This window comes from Trichosurus vulpecula, chromosome 2, assembly GCF_011100635.1.
Source record: "Trichosurus vulpecula isolate mTriVul1 chromosome 2, mTriVul1.pri, whole genome shotgun sequence".
Taxonomy (NCBI): domain Eukaryota; kingdom Metazoa; phylum Chordata; class Mammalia; order Diprotodontia; family Phalangeridae; genus Trichosurus; species Trichosurus vulpecula.
In genome coordinates this window covers 72,853,048-72,865,874 of record NC_050574.1, presented here as the reverse complement: position 1 = coordinate 72,865,874, position 12,827 = coordinate 72,853,048, and positions in this window count along the sequence as shown.

Genomic DNA, 12,827 nt, shown 5'->3' with positions numbered 1-12,827 from the left:
CCGGGCACTGTGCTAAGAAAGCACTGTACAAATATTTTCCCATTTGATCCTCGTCACAACTCTAGGAGGTAAGCTGCTTTTATTATTCCCAATTATAGTCAGGGAAACTGAGGCAAACAGAAATTAAGTGACTTGCCCAAGGTCACACGGCTGATAAGTGTCTGGGGCAGAATTTCAACTTAGGTCTTCCTAATTTCAGGCTGGGCACTCTATGTGCTGAGTTTAAGGCTCAACTCAGGGGCCACCTACTAGCTAAGACTTTTCCTGACCCCCTCAATTATTTCATATTTACTCACGCGGGTACATGTGATATAGACCTATGTAAACTCTGTGAGGGCAACTGATGTTTTGTTTTTCTTTCCTTGTGTCTCCAGCACCCGGCTTGTTGTAGGATGGTGCTCGGTATAGAGGGGGCACTGAATAAATGCTTCCGATTGAATTGAGATGATTCACCAAGGTCATAAAGATATCAGAGCCAGGATTTTTTAAAATTTATTTTTCATTTTAAAAATAATTTTCATTGCTTTTGTTTTTTTTATTTTTTTAAATGTATATAATTAACTTATTTATTTTTAGTTTTCAACATCCACTTCCATAAGATTTTGAGTTCTAAATTTTCTCCCCCTCCTCCTCCCTCCTCTCCAAGACGGCATGCAATTTGATATAGGCGTTACTTACACATTCATGTTAAACGTATTTTCACATTAGTTGTGATGTAAAGAAGGATCAGAACTAATGGGAGGAACCATGAGAAAGAAGAAACAAAAAGAAACAACCAAAGAAAATGAGAGAAAATAGCCCGCTTCCCTCCACACTCAGACTCCAGAGTTCTTTCTCTGGATGTGGACAGCATTGTCCATTGTGAGTCTTTTGGAGCTGTCTTAGATAATAACTTTTATTATTACATTTTGTTTTTATGTCTCTAGAATTTCTCCCAGTGCCCACCCCCTTCCCCTTCCCAGGGAGCCATCCCATGTGACAAATAATACTTTGTAAAGAAAAAAAGAAAAACTTCTCAATACATTCACAGAATCTGGCAACATGGGGGCAGCTAGGTGGCTCAGTGAATAGAGCACCGGCCCTGGAGTCAGAAAGACCTGAGTTCAAATCCAGACTCAGACACTTGACAAGTACCAGCTTGTGACCTTGGGCAAATCACTTAACCCCAATTGCCTGCCCTCCCCTCCAAAAACAAAAAACAAACGAAAACAAAAAGAATCTGGCAACATGTGCCAAGTTCCACTCCTGTGGACCTCCTGCCTCTCATATCTTGTCTTTGTACTATAGAACAGGAGAAGGAAGGCTGGATTTAGAGGAACAGAGCCAAGGTTTGAACCCAGGTTCTGTGACCCGCAGTCCAGCCCTCTTTCTCCTGTACTATACTGAGAGGTGACAATAGGGTAGGGTGTAGAACACAGGGCTTGAAGTCAGGGAGATCAAATTCTGAATCTGATATCAAACACTTACTAGCTATTTGACCTTGGACATATTTCTTAACCTCTCCAAGCCTCAAGTTTCTTCATCTGTAAAATGGGGTAGCACCTCCCTCGTAGGGTTATTGCCAAGATCAAATGAGAAAAAATATGTAAAATGCTTTGTAGATACGAGTTGTTAGCGTTGTATCATACAATTTCTCCAGTATTTAAAGGGCTGGTCTGTGGAAAGGTGATTGACGTAATTATCTTGGTCCTGGAAGGCAGAATTGGGAGTAACGGATGGACAGGACAGAGACAGGTTTCAACTGTACATAAGCAGACACTGCCTGACATTTTGAGCCGTACAAATGTGCATCAGGGAGTCTCCAGAGGGAGTGAGTTCCCCGTCACTGGAGATGTTCAGATGCAGGCTGGATGATTGTTTCTCAGGGCTGCTCCTTCAGGTGCAGGTTGGACAGAATGGCCTCTGAGCTCCCTTCTTGCTCTGAGACTGTGATTCTGAGAAACATGGCTTGGCGGCCAAAGGCCAGAGGAGAGAAGCCCTTTAGGCAGGGTCCACTGCTTTCCCACACGGAACCAGACTGTGGGAACCTGATCGGCCATCTCTAGCCATGGAGCTGTCTGCCCAGCAAGGACACCCAAGGGAGGGGAGGGAGGGAGGAGGACACAACTGCTTCCACAGGGGCTTTGGGAGGGGTCGAGACAGAGGGCCTCTCTGGGCTAATCCCAGGCACTGCCTCCTCTGGGGCCAAAATCTGGTGGGAAGGGGACACTGGGGCATCCCAGGCAGTTCAGCCTAGCCCTGGGGGTGGAGAAGGCTTCATTCATGCCAGAAGGTATTGTGGGTAGGGGTGGGAGGCCCTGGTACCTCCCACTTCTGAGTGGAAAGCCTGTGTTTCCCCTCTCTGGCCTTAAGATTCTTGGTAAAATGAGAGGGTCTCTAATATCTTTTATAGGTCTAAATCTCATGGTCCCGGATTGCCTAGGGATTTGTTTCTCAGGGCCCCCACCACAGTCTGCAGAAAGAAAGTTACTGGAAATTTCTGTAGAGAGCAAGACTAAGATTCACTCCTCCTTTCTTCCTTCTTTCCTTCCTTCCTTCCTTCCTTTCTTTCTTCCTTCCACAAGCTTTTATTAAGCATCTACTCTGTCCTATGTTCAAATGAGATCACATTTATAAAGTGCTTATATGGCATTTTAAGGTTTACAAAGCACTTTACACGTACTATTTTATTTGAGAAGACTTGGGAAGGGGAAGACAGAAGGTACTTAATGATCGTTTATTCCTTTCTCCTTCTCCATACCTTCTAGGTGCTGGGGATACAGAGACAAAAATCAGTCTCTACCATCAAGGAGCTTATATTCTTTTAAAAACGTTTTCATTGCCATGTTTAGCTTTTATGTCACATTCATTTTCTATAGACTCCCCCTCCCTGCCCCTGCAGGAAGCTATTCTTTATAATAAAGAAGAAAAAAGAAAGAAAGAAAAAGCAGACAAGGAAAGCTCTCCAACAAATTGAATCAGCCAGATGGTACATACTGTGCTCCATGCCAATACTTACCTGCCTCTGGAAAGAGGGTGGGAGGCAAGAATTTTCAAGGATTTTGCATTTGTTTCTAATTTTTTATTGCTATATTTTGGTTTTGCATCATCTTTATTTCCCTATATATATGTCCCTCTCCCCCTTTCCAGAGGGAAGAATAAACAAGAAATTTAAAAAGAGAAAGAATGCAGGTCAGCAAAATTAAGGAACACATTGAAATCTGCCACCCCTGGTACCCGCAACGTTCCACACCCATAATCTTCCTCCTCCACAAAGAAGGGAGGGAGGTGCCTTTTCAAGGAGCTACTACTCTGTTGGTAACACTTTTCTCACAACAACCCTGGGAAGTAGAGAATACAAGTATTATTTTCCCCAGAGAAGGGAAATGCCCTGCCTAAGACCACATACCTTTTTTCTGAAGTGTTCAATTTTTCTGAAGAACGCAAACCCAGGTTCTCCTGGTTACAAGTACGAGTGTTTTTATAGTATAGTGTGTAGTTAATTGAACCCTGGTTTTGGAGTCAGGAGACCTGGGCTGAGTCTAGTTACTACCCATGTGACCTTTTGTTGTTGTTGATAATGATTCTTTGTGACCCTGTCTGAGGATTTCTTGGCAAAGATCCTGGAGTGGTTTGCCATTTCCTTCTCCAGCTCATTTTACAGAAGAGGAAACTGAGGCAAACAGGGTTGAGTGACTTGCCCAGGGCCACACAGCTAGTAAGTGTTTGAGGCTGGATTTGAACTCAGGAAGATGAGTCTTTCCTGCTCCAAGCCTGGCTCTCTACCCGCCATGCCACCTATCTGCTTTCATGTGACCCTAAAGAAGACATTTCCATTCTCTGTGTCCTTTTCTGTAAAATGGGGATAATCTTGCATCTTTTCCACCAGAAGGCAAGTACTGTGAGAAAAGTAAGATATAAAATTTACAACATTATGGAAAGGAAGTAATTCTGCATTAAAATATCTGTCTGTATCAGTCTCTTACTCATAGCTACTGCCGACGTATCTGTTCCACCTGCCCATTCAGTTTTTAGGAGCCTTTGGGGCTGGCTGGTAAGTACTCTGTGTTCTCATTTCTGGCTGTCATAAACGCTTTCTAATCCCAGTTGTCTTTGGTTTCCTATGAAGAGAAGGACCATTTGCAGTCAACCTGGAACATTGGGAAGAGTGATGGATTTTGAGTCATTGGACCCGGGTTCAAATCATGACTCTGTCACTTACCACTTGTATGATTAGCTAGTGTCCTGGGACATGTCACTTAATCTCTATGGGCCTCGATTTCCTCATCTGTGAAATGAGGGAGTTAGATTAGATGGCTTCTGTGGTCCCTCCTCTCTCTCAGTCTAGGTCTCATCTCCTCGTAGTCTTGGGTGGGCACAGATAGCATCTCAGAGGGATCTACTTTAACATGAAGAGAAAAAGTGGCTTGACAGGCACAGAGAGCAGGCAGGAAGGCTGTGCTGGGGAGACCCAGTGGGTGATAAGGATGTAAAGTGTCATTGGAGGTTTGATGTCAACTCGGAAGAGGGTCTCTAGTGGAGTGCCCCAGGGATATGCTCTTTTAACACTTTTTATCAACGACTTGGGTCATCAGGATGTCATGTTTATCAAATTTGAAGCTGACATAAAGCTGGAAGGGATAGATGATGCACCAGAGGAAAGATTAGCATCCAAAATTATCTCAGCAGGCTAGTACATAAATAATAAAATGAGATTTAATAGGATCAGATGTAAAGACTTACACTTGGGTGGAGGAAACCAGCTTCACAAGTACAAGATTGGAAAGATTGAGCTAGCCAGAAGTTCATCTGAAAAAGATCTGGGAGTTTTAGTGGACCACAAGTACAATTTTTCAACAGTATGATATGGCGGCAGAGAAACCAATGCAACATTAGGCTGTATTTTTACATGAATTATGTTCGAGACCAAGATAGTAAGTATTCCATAGTGTTCAGAGAAGAAGCTTCTCTGAGAAGGGGCATTTAGGCTTGAGATTCTGAAGCTGACATTCTCAGGGTACCCATTCAGTATTGATTCCCTATGGGGTCAAAGAGTGACCCCTTTCCTCCTTGATTCTGCCTCTGGGGGAAACCTCAGAGCCCCCAGATCTAAGAGCTGGAAGGGTCCTCAGCGGACATCTCGTCTAACCTGTACCTGGCCCAGTATCCCTGCTACAGCTTGCTCAGCAGGTGGTCATCGCGCCTTCTCTTGAAGGTCTCCAGGCAGGGCAAACCCACCTCCTCTGAAGGCAGCCTCTTCCACCCTTGGACATCGCTGATAGTTAGGAAGTTTTCTTGACCTTTAAGAGGTCAAGAATTAATTCCAGTGCTTTCCCTCTTTTAATTATTTCCTATTTATCCTGTATCTAGCTTGCTTTGTGTACATTTGTTTGCATGTTGTCCTCTCCGTTAGACCGTAAGCTCCTTGAAGGCAGGAACTGTGTCTCTGCTGCTTAGCTCAATGTGGGCCATAGTCGGGCATTTAATAAATGTTTGCTGAATTGAATCAAGCAGAAATCTCCCTCTTTGTAATTTCTCGCTGTTCATCCTACTTCTGTCCTCTAGGTACTAGTCCTAGAAGTTGGTCAGTTCCTGCCCTGCTCTGAGCCCACCCCTCAGGTGCAAAGCCTTGAGGTAGGAGCTGAGGGAAAGACAAGGCTAGAGCAGAAAAAGTAAGAAGCATTTATTAATCAGCTTCTACGTAGCAGGCACAATGCTAAGTGTTATGGATAGAAATACAAGCAAAGCTTTTTGTGGTGGTGAGGAATTGGAAGTTGAGGGGATACCGGCCAACTGGGGAATGGCTGAACAAGTTGTGGTATATGAATGTAATGGAATACTATTGTCCCATAAGAAATGATGAGCAGGTGGATTTCAGAAAAACCTGGAAAGACTTACATGGACTGATGCAGAGTGAAGTGAGCAGAACCAGGAGAACATTATACACAGTTACAGCTACAATGTAGGATGACTAACTTTCATAGACTTAGCTCTTCTTAGCAATGCAAGGATCTAAGACAACTCCAAAAGACTTATGATGGAAAATGCTATCCACATCCAAAGAAAGAGCTATGGGATCTGAATGCAGATTGAAGCATACCATTTACTCTCTCTTTTTATTTTGTTTACTCTTTCTTGTGGTTTCTCCCATTGGTTCCAATTCTTCTTTACAACATGACTAATGCAAACATGTTTAACATGAATGTGTATGTAGGACCTATATCAGATTACACCCTGTCTTGGGGAGGGGAGAGGGGAAGGAGGAGGAGAAAATTTAGAACTCATAATCTTATGGAAGTGAATGTTGAAAACTAAAAATAAATAAATAAACAATTAAAAATACAACACAAGGTACTAGTAAAGAAGTCAGCTCCACCCCGAGGAAGACCTCAATCTGAGTGGGGAGTCCCCTGGACAAAAAGCACATCCCTGAATGAGTGTGTGCAATTGTCTACTAAAAATCACAAAGGGGCAGAAGAGAGACCTTGTGCCAACTCCTTCATTTTACAGACAGGGAAACCCTGGGCCACCAGGGAAATGAGAAGACCTTTCTGGAAAGAGCTTTGGGCTTGGTGTCCAGAGACCTGGCTGAGTCTCAGCTCTGACTCTTCCTGGGGAATCATAACCTCTCTGAGCCAAGAGTGTGCTGCATCCAGCCAGTGAGAGCATTCACACCTCAGAAATGGGTGTGCACTACAAATCAGGGCTTAATTTATTGCTTTGTTGATTAAGAAGTGATGGGGAAATGTTAATAATTCTGATAAATAAACTTAAAGGTGTGTTGTATGTACATTTTTTCCCCAGAGGAGAAATACACCGGAGAGCTGCTTGTTAAATGTTTATCACCATGCCGCTGTCTCTGAGTCTCAGTTATCCCAGTTGTAAAAGTCAGAGTTCCTTATTGGCACAAACAGAACTCGCTAACTTCAAGCCAAGGGCTCTTTCCATCACACTGTGATTATACAATGTATGTCAGGGATGTTATGGGTACTGGGATGGGGAAGAGGACAGACTCGAAGAAAAGCTTGGAGGGGAGGAGATGCTGAAGTCAGCCACTCGAAATAATGTCATTGGGCAGCCCTCTGGTGGTGACAGATGGACCTGACACCCACCCCTCCCGATTACAGGATTCCTACTCTTCAGGCCCCTGGCTTTCCCTTGACTGGCCCACACACTGACTAGCCCTGGGAGTCAGGTGGGCTTGTAACCTGTTAGGGAGGGCGCTAAGTTGGAGAGAGGTGGGGTAACCCATTGATGACCCTTGCTGGGGCTTTGCTACTCAGATCTGTGCTGTCCTTCAGAGCCTGGAAGCCCAGTTGCTCGTGGAAAGAAGAAAGAACCTTGGACTTGGTGTTTGGAGATGTGGGTTTGAGGCTGGCTGTGACATTTCATGGCCATGCACCCGGCACTGTGCTAGAGCAGGGACTGTCTTTTGCCTTTCTTTGTCTCCCCAACATTTAGTGTAGTGCCTGGCATACAGTGGGTGCTTAATAATCTGTCAGTCAACAAGCATTTATTAAGGCCGGTGCTATGCACCGGGGATGCAAAGAAAGACAAAAGCCAATGCCTGATCTCACGGATTTCACAGTCACATTGAGGAGACAACATGCAAACAACTGGGTACAAACGGGACATCTGCAGGGTAAATTGGAAATAACCTCGGGGGAAGGCAGTAGCATTAGCCTGGAAAATTCTGGCAGATGGTGGGATTTTCACTGAAATTTAAAAGATGATGAGGTAGGGGGAAGGGAGCAAGCATTTATTAAATGTTCGCGCTAAGCTCTTTATAGATATTATCTCATTTGATCCTCGAAGCAACCTTGGGAAGGATGTGTTATCATCATCTCCATTTTATGTTTGAGGAGACCCATGTTAAGTGACTTGCACAGGGTGACACAGTCAGTAAATGTTTGAAGTGGGATTTGAACTCATGTCTTTCTGACTTCAGGCCCACCCAATGTTCTATCTACTGTGCCATCTCGGTTCCTCTAGACAGTTGCATTTTCACTATAGCAGGAGTCATCCTGAGAAGCCTGATCAATTTGGTGGAGTCCCTAGTCCATTACAGAGTTCCATCTCTCCAACTTTCTTTCAGACCACACGTGTCATTTCTGGCCTCTACTTTTCACTCCGGGTAGGTTCAAGGCTCATTTAGGCTTAGGCTGATCATATGAAAGGGCAGGTGCCTGACTGAGCTGGTAAAAGAGAAGATGACCTTGAACCCTGGGCTTAGTTCTGTCTCCTGGCCTTTTCCTGCCCTCTCATTTATATGGGAGAATGGAAGAGCTTTGGTGCTGGGAAACCCACTTATACCCAGCCCCTGGGCTGTTTGGGAGCTGTTGGGTCAACATCCCTTTAATTAGTGAGCAAGGCTACTCTAGTCTGCAGAGGTTAAGGTCAAGAGGCAGAGGAATGCTTAACAGAAGCGGTGGCCTCTGGTTGGCCAAGAGTCCCCAGCACCTGGACCAGGAAGTGGAGTCCAGAGAAAGATGAAACTTGCGTAGACATTATGGAGCTGAGAAGACCCAGTGAGTCAGCGGCCCAGCTTGTGTCCTGGGGAAGGAAGCTTCGGCTCAGGTGAAATGCCTTCTGGGCTGCACTGTGGAAAAGAAGTTACCAGGACTCTGCAAAGAAGCAAAGTGGCCCCAGGCCCACTTGGAGGGTACCTGAATGATAGCAAAATTGACCGGGAGGGGAAGTGACCAGGAGAGGGGGAGCAGCTCCTTCTGAAAGTAAAGAAGGGACAACAGCACCTTCACAGTAAATGTGCATTTTACGTAGCCATTCTGCACCATTGCCTTTCAGTATCTATAGGCCTATGCATTTCTCTTTCTTTTCAAACAGAAATCATTTTAAGAGAGCAGCCTATACTGGGGGCAGTGGCATGTGTGTGTTTATATGTACATGTGTGTGCTTATATGTGTGTTTATATGTACAATACATAAACATACATATACATGTGTGTATGTGTATCTGGGTGCATGAGTACACACACACACACACACACACACACACACACACACACACACCAATGCAGTTTCATGTTTGATCAGAAGAACAACCAAAAATAGGCTGGGCCCAGACTAGCTAGGAGCTACAGAAAGGGCCAGGAACAGCTGCTGGGAAGGGGGAGGGGGGAAGAAGAGACAGGGAGACAGACACAAACAGAGACAGAGAAGAGACAGGGAGAGAAAGGAGAGATAGGAAAGGGAGAGAGAAGGGGAGAGAAGAAGAGGCAGAGGGAGGAAGGGAGGGAAGGAGGAAGGAGCAACCAGAAGAGGGTAGGGAAAGAAAGAGGGAGAGAGAATGGGGAGTGGAAGAAGAGAAAGGGTGAAGGAAGAGAGCAGATGAGAGCAGTGCAAGGCTCCTTGAAGGCAGGGACTGGGGTTTTTTTGCTTCTTTTTGCATCCCCAGTGCTTCACACAATGCAGGTGCTTAATAAATATTTACTGATTGAAATTCCTTCTTCTCAGTGGAGAGGTGGGGAATTACTGGTGCTGAGTGTTGCATACTCTGACACAGAGAGTTGCCATGTTGATTGATTTTGCTGTACCCTTTTTCTTTGTTACAAGAGGGCTTCTGTGGGGGACAAAGGCTATTAGGAAGTGATTGTGGTGTTGAAAAACAGAAGGCATCAATAAAACAAAATAGAAAAGCAAATAGAGCTTATAATAGTTGTCAAAAGAATTGTTCAGTCATTTCAGTCAGTTGTGTCTGACTCTGTGACCCCAACTGGGGGTTTTCTTGGAAAGTTACTGGAGTGTTTTGCCATTTTCTTCTCCAGCTCATTTTGCAGATGAGGAAACTGAGGCAAACGAGGTTAAGTGACTTTCCCCGGGTCACACAGCTAGTAAGTGTCTGAATTCAGATTTGGACTCAGGAAGATGAGTCTTCCTAACTCCAGGTCCTGCGATCTGTGCACTATGGCGACACCTAGCTGCCTATTGCCCTGAGCCAGTATATTCCTGTTAATATCTAATATTTTCCTAATATCAACTAACCACTAATCTGCCTTGAGTTAACCAAATGACATCACCTTGGGATGTTTACTGAAATATTTACTAAGATATAGCGAGAATGGAAATATATCACCCCTTCCTGCCCCCACCAAAGAACAGAAATACAAAAGTCTCTGAAACCAAAAGGACATTCTCTTCTACCTTTTCAATCCCTGAAGAAAGTACTTAAGGGCTGGGATCTCATTGGCTAGTCCTCCCATTGCAGAAACCAAATGCTGTGGAATTGTAATAACTAAGCTTGACCCGGAGGAAGAAATGTGAGAAGACTCCTTTGGGGACCAGGGAGGGGCCTGGGGTGCTTCTGATAGCATCAGACTTTTTGGATGCGTCATTTAGTTCGGCTAAACTTTTTTTCCCCTTTTACTCTCCTCTTCAAGCTTTAGTTTAAGGGATGGATCTCTGGAAAGAGTATAGTGAGGATTACAGTAGGAAATATAGGTGTTTTCCCTTTTGTTCTAATTCTTCTTTCACAACATGACTAATATGGAAATACGTGTAACATAATTATACATGTATAACTTATATCAGATTGCATGCCACTTTGGAGAAGGAGAGAGAAAAAAATTGGAACTCAAAATCTTATAAAAGTGAATGCTGAAAATTATCTTTGCATGTAATTGGAAAAAATAAAATGTTATCAATTGGGGGGGGGAGAAATACAAGTGACATAAAAACAAAAAGATTTCTTTTTTAATGTTTGTCTTTCATACAACCCTTATCCCACCTGGGTTCTTATAAGTAGAAGGAAGATTCAATTCAACTTAATTAAACAAACATTTATTAAGCCCCCACTATGTTCTGTGTTGAGTATGCGTATCAATAAGGCAAGTGTCACCATATTGATGGTGAACATGAATATGCCTGTATAGTTCTGTACTGCAGAATATAAGAGACGCTCCATATAGAAGGCAGAAGAAGCAAATCATTTATTGAGAAGTCAGAGGATCAAATCCCAAACCCCCCAATAACTCCAATTCAACATAACAACAATTATATCCCCAAACCAGTAAGTCTACTTCACCATAACAGCAAAGAACCTAAAACACAATATCACAGCAGGGAGCCAAGCCATCCCATAACCTTCTCCTCTGCTGGGACCTTCCCATAAACACTCACTGACAAATCCTAGCTCTCTGCTTGCCTGTGTCCTTTCCTCCGGCAGTTCTGAGAGAGCTTAACAGCTACCCTCAAAGTATATATACCCTTTTTAGAGCCCTAGGGCTTCATAACCCTCATGACCTAATTAGCAAAAAGGCATGGGCCTTCCTACAAACAAGCCTCCCCTATTCAAGCTTCCCTTAACTAGCTCCACCAGAGACCAATTAATGGGATTAATGGTCAGGGAAGATCTTTAATCACATTGACACCATAGTATGCAAAGATGAAAAATGACACAAATCTTCTCAAGGAGTTTATATGTTAGTAGGGGAATGGGACAACCATGCAAATGATGGTCATACAAGTTAGAATATGATCAGTGCCTAGGAGAGGTCCAAACAGACTCGGATGAGAGATTTGAGTAGGGAGAGATCACTTGTAGATGAAGGTAAGAGAATGCAGCACAGAGGAAGTGGCATCTAAGATGAACCTTGAAGGCTATAGGAAGGATTTCAACAGAATGAGACTATTCCAGGTGAGGAGGATACACAAATGCACAGACACTGAAAAGGATGGATAAGAATGGACAGGGGTAAATAATTCAGTCAGAATGGAACATGGAATGAATAGATGAAGTGGAGTAGCTTGAAATCAGGCTAGAAAGAGAGTCTGAAGCCAGACTGAGAAGGGTTTTGAATGCCAGGAAGAGGTTCTTTATTTTATAGGAGAGGAAATAGAGAGCCAGTGAAATTTACCCTGCAGAATTGTGACATAATCAGACCTGTGAATCTTGCAGAGTGTTACAAGAGATGTGTGAAAGGTGCTTTGAAGAGAGGAGAGACTGGAGGGAAGTCAGTTAAGAGTCTTTTCCAGTGATTCAGGCAAAAAATGATCCAGAACTAAGGTGTTGGCTGTAGAAAGGAGAGCACTGATGTCTGAGTTGTTATGGAGGACAGGGCTTAGTAACTCAATGAATGTGGGGTTGGGGCAAAAGAGGGGAGAGTCAAAAGTCATTGGGATGTTTTGAGCCTCAGTGACTGAATAAAAGGCTGGTACCAGCAACAGATAAGGAAGGAAATTATCCATGGAGCTTCATAGTTACAATGGACTCCTTTCTAATTACTCCAGAACCTCTGGGCTGGAGGATTTTCTATATTATTTCTACTTTTTCAACAAATCTTTTCAATGATGTGCCCCGGAGAAACTTTATCTTCTGCCCCAAGTTCTAGCCCCTAGTTTAGCAAGCACATTGGCCAGAGTGTGGTCTGACAGACCCTGGAGGACAACAGTAGTTCCCTGTACTTACAGCAATAGGGATTGGGCCTTGATCTAGGAAACCCCCAGATGAGGAAAGTCCATCTACCAATTGAGGTCAACACTTTTACTATAACTTAAGAGTCTTAGAGAGTTGTCTGGGCACTAGAGTTACGTGACTTGCCTAGGATCACATGTGTCAAAGGAGAAACTGGAACCCAACTCTTTCTGACTCCAAGGTCAATTCTCTATCCACTATAACATATTGCTACTTCTATGTCTCATATTATGTAACTTTGCTGTCCTTTATTTAGCCCCCCACCATGTCCCACATTGTATGCCAAGAGTATGGTATATGCACAAATTCTTTCAGCTGGTGAAAATTTTATACTTCTCTTACCAAACCCAAAGACCAAGGTGGGTATAACCCAACCATTCTTAAGCTTTATGGTAGCTGATGAGGCCAGGTAGCCTTCT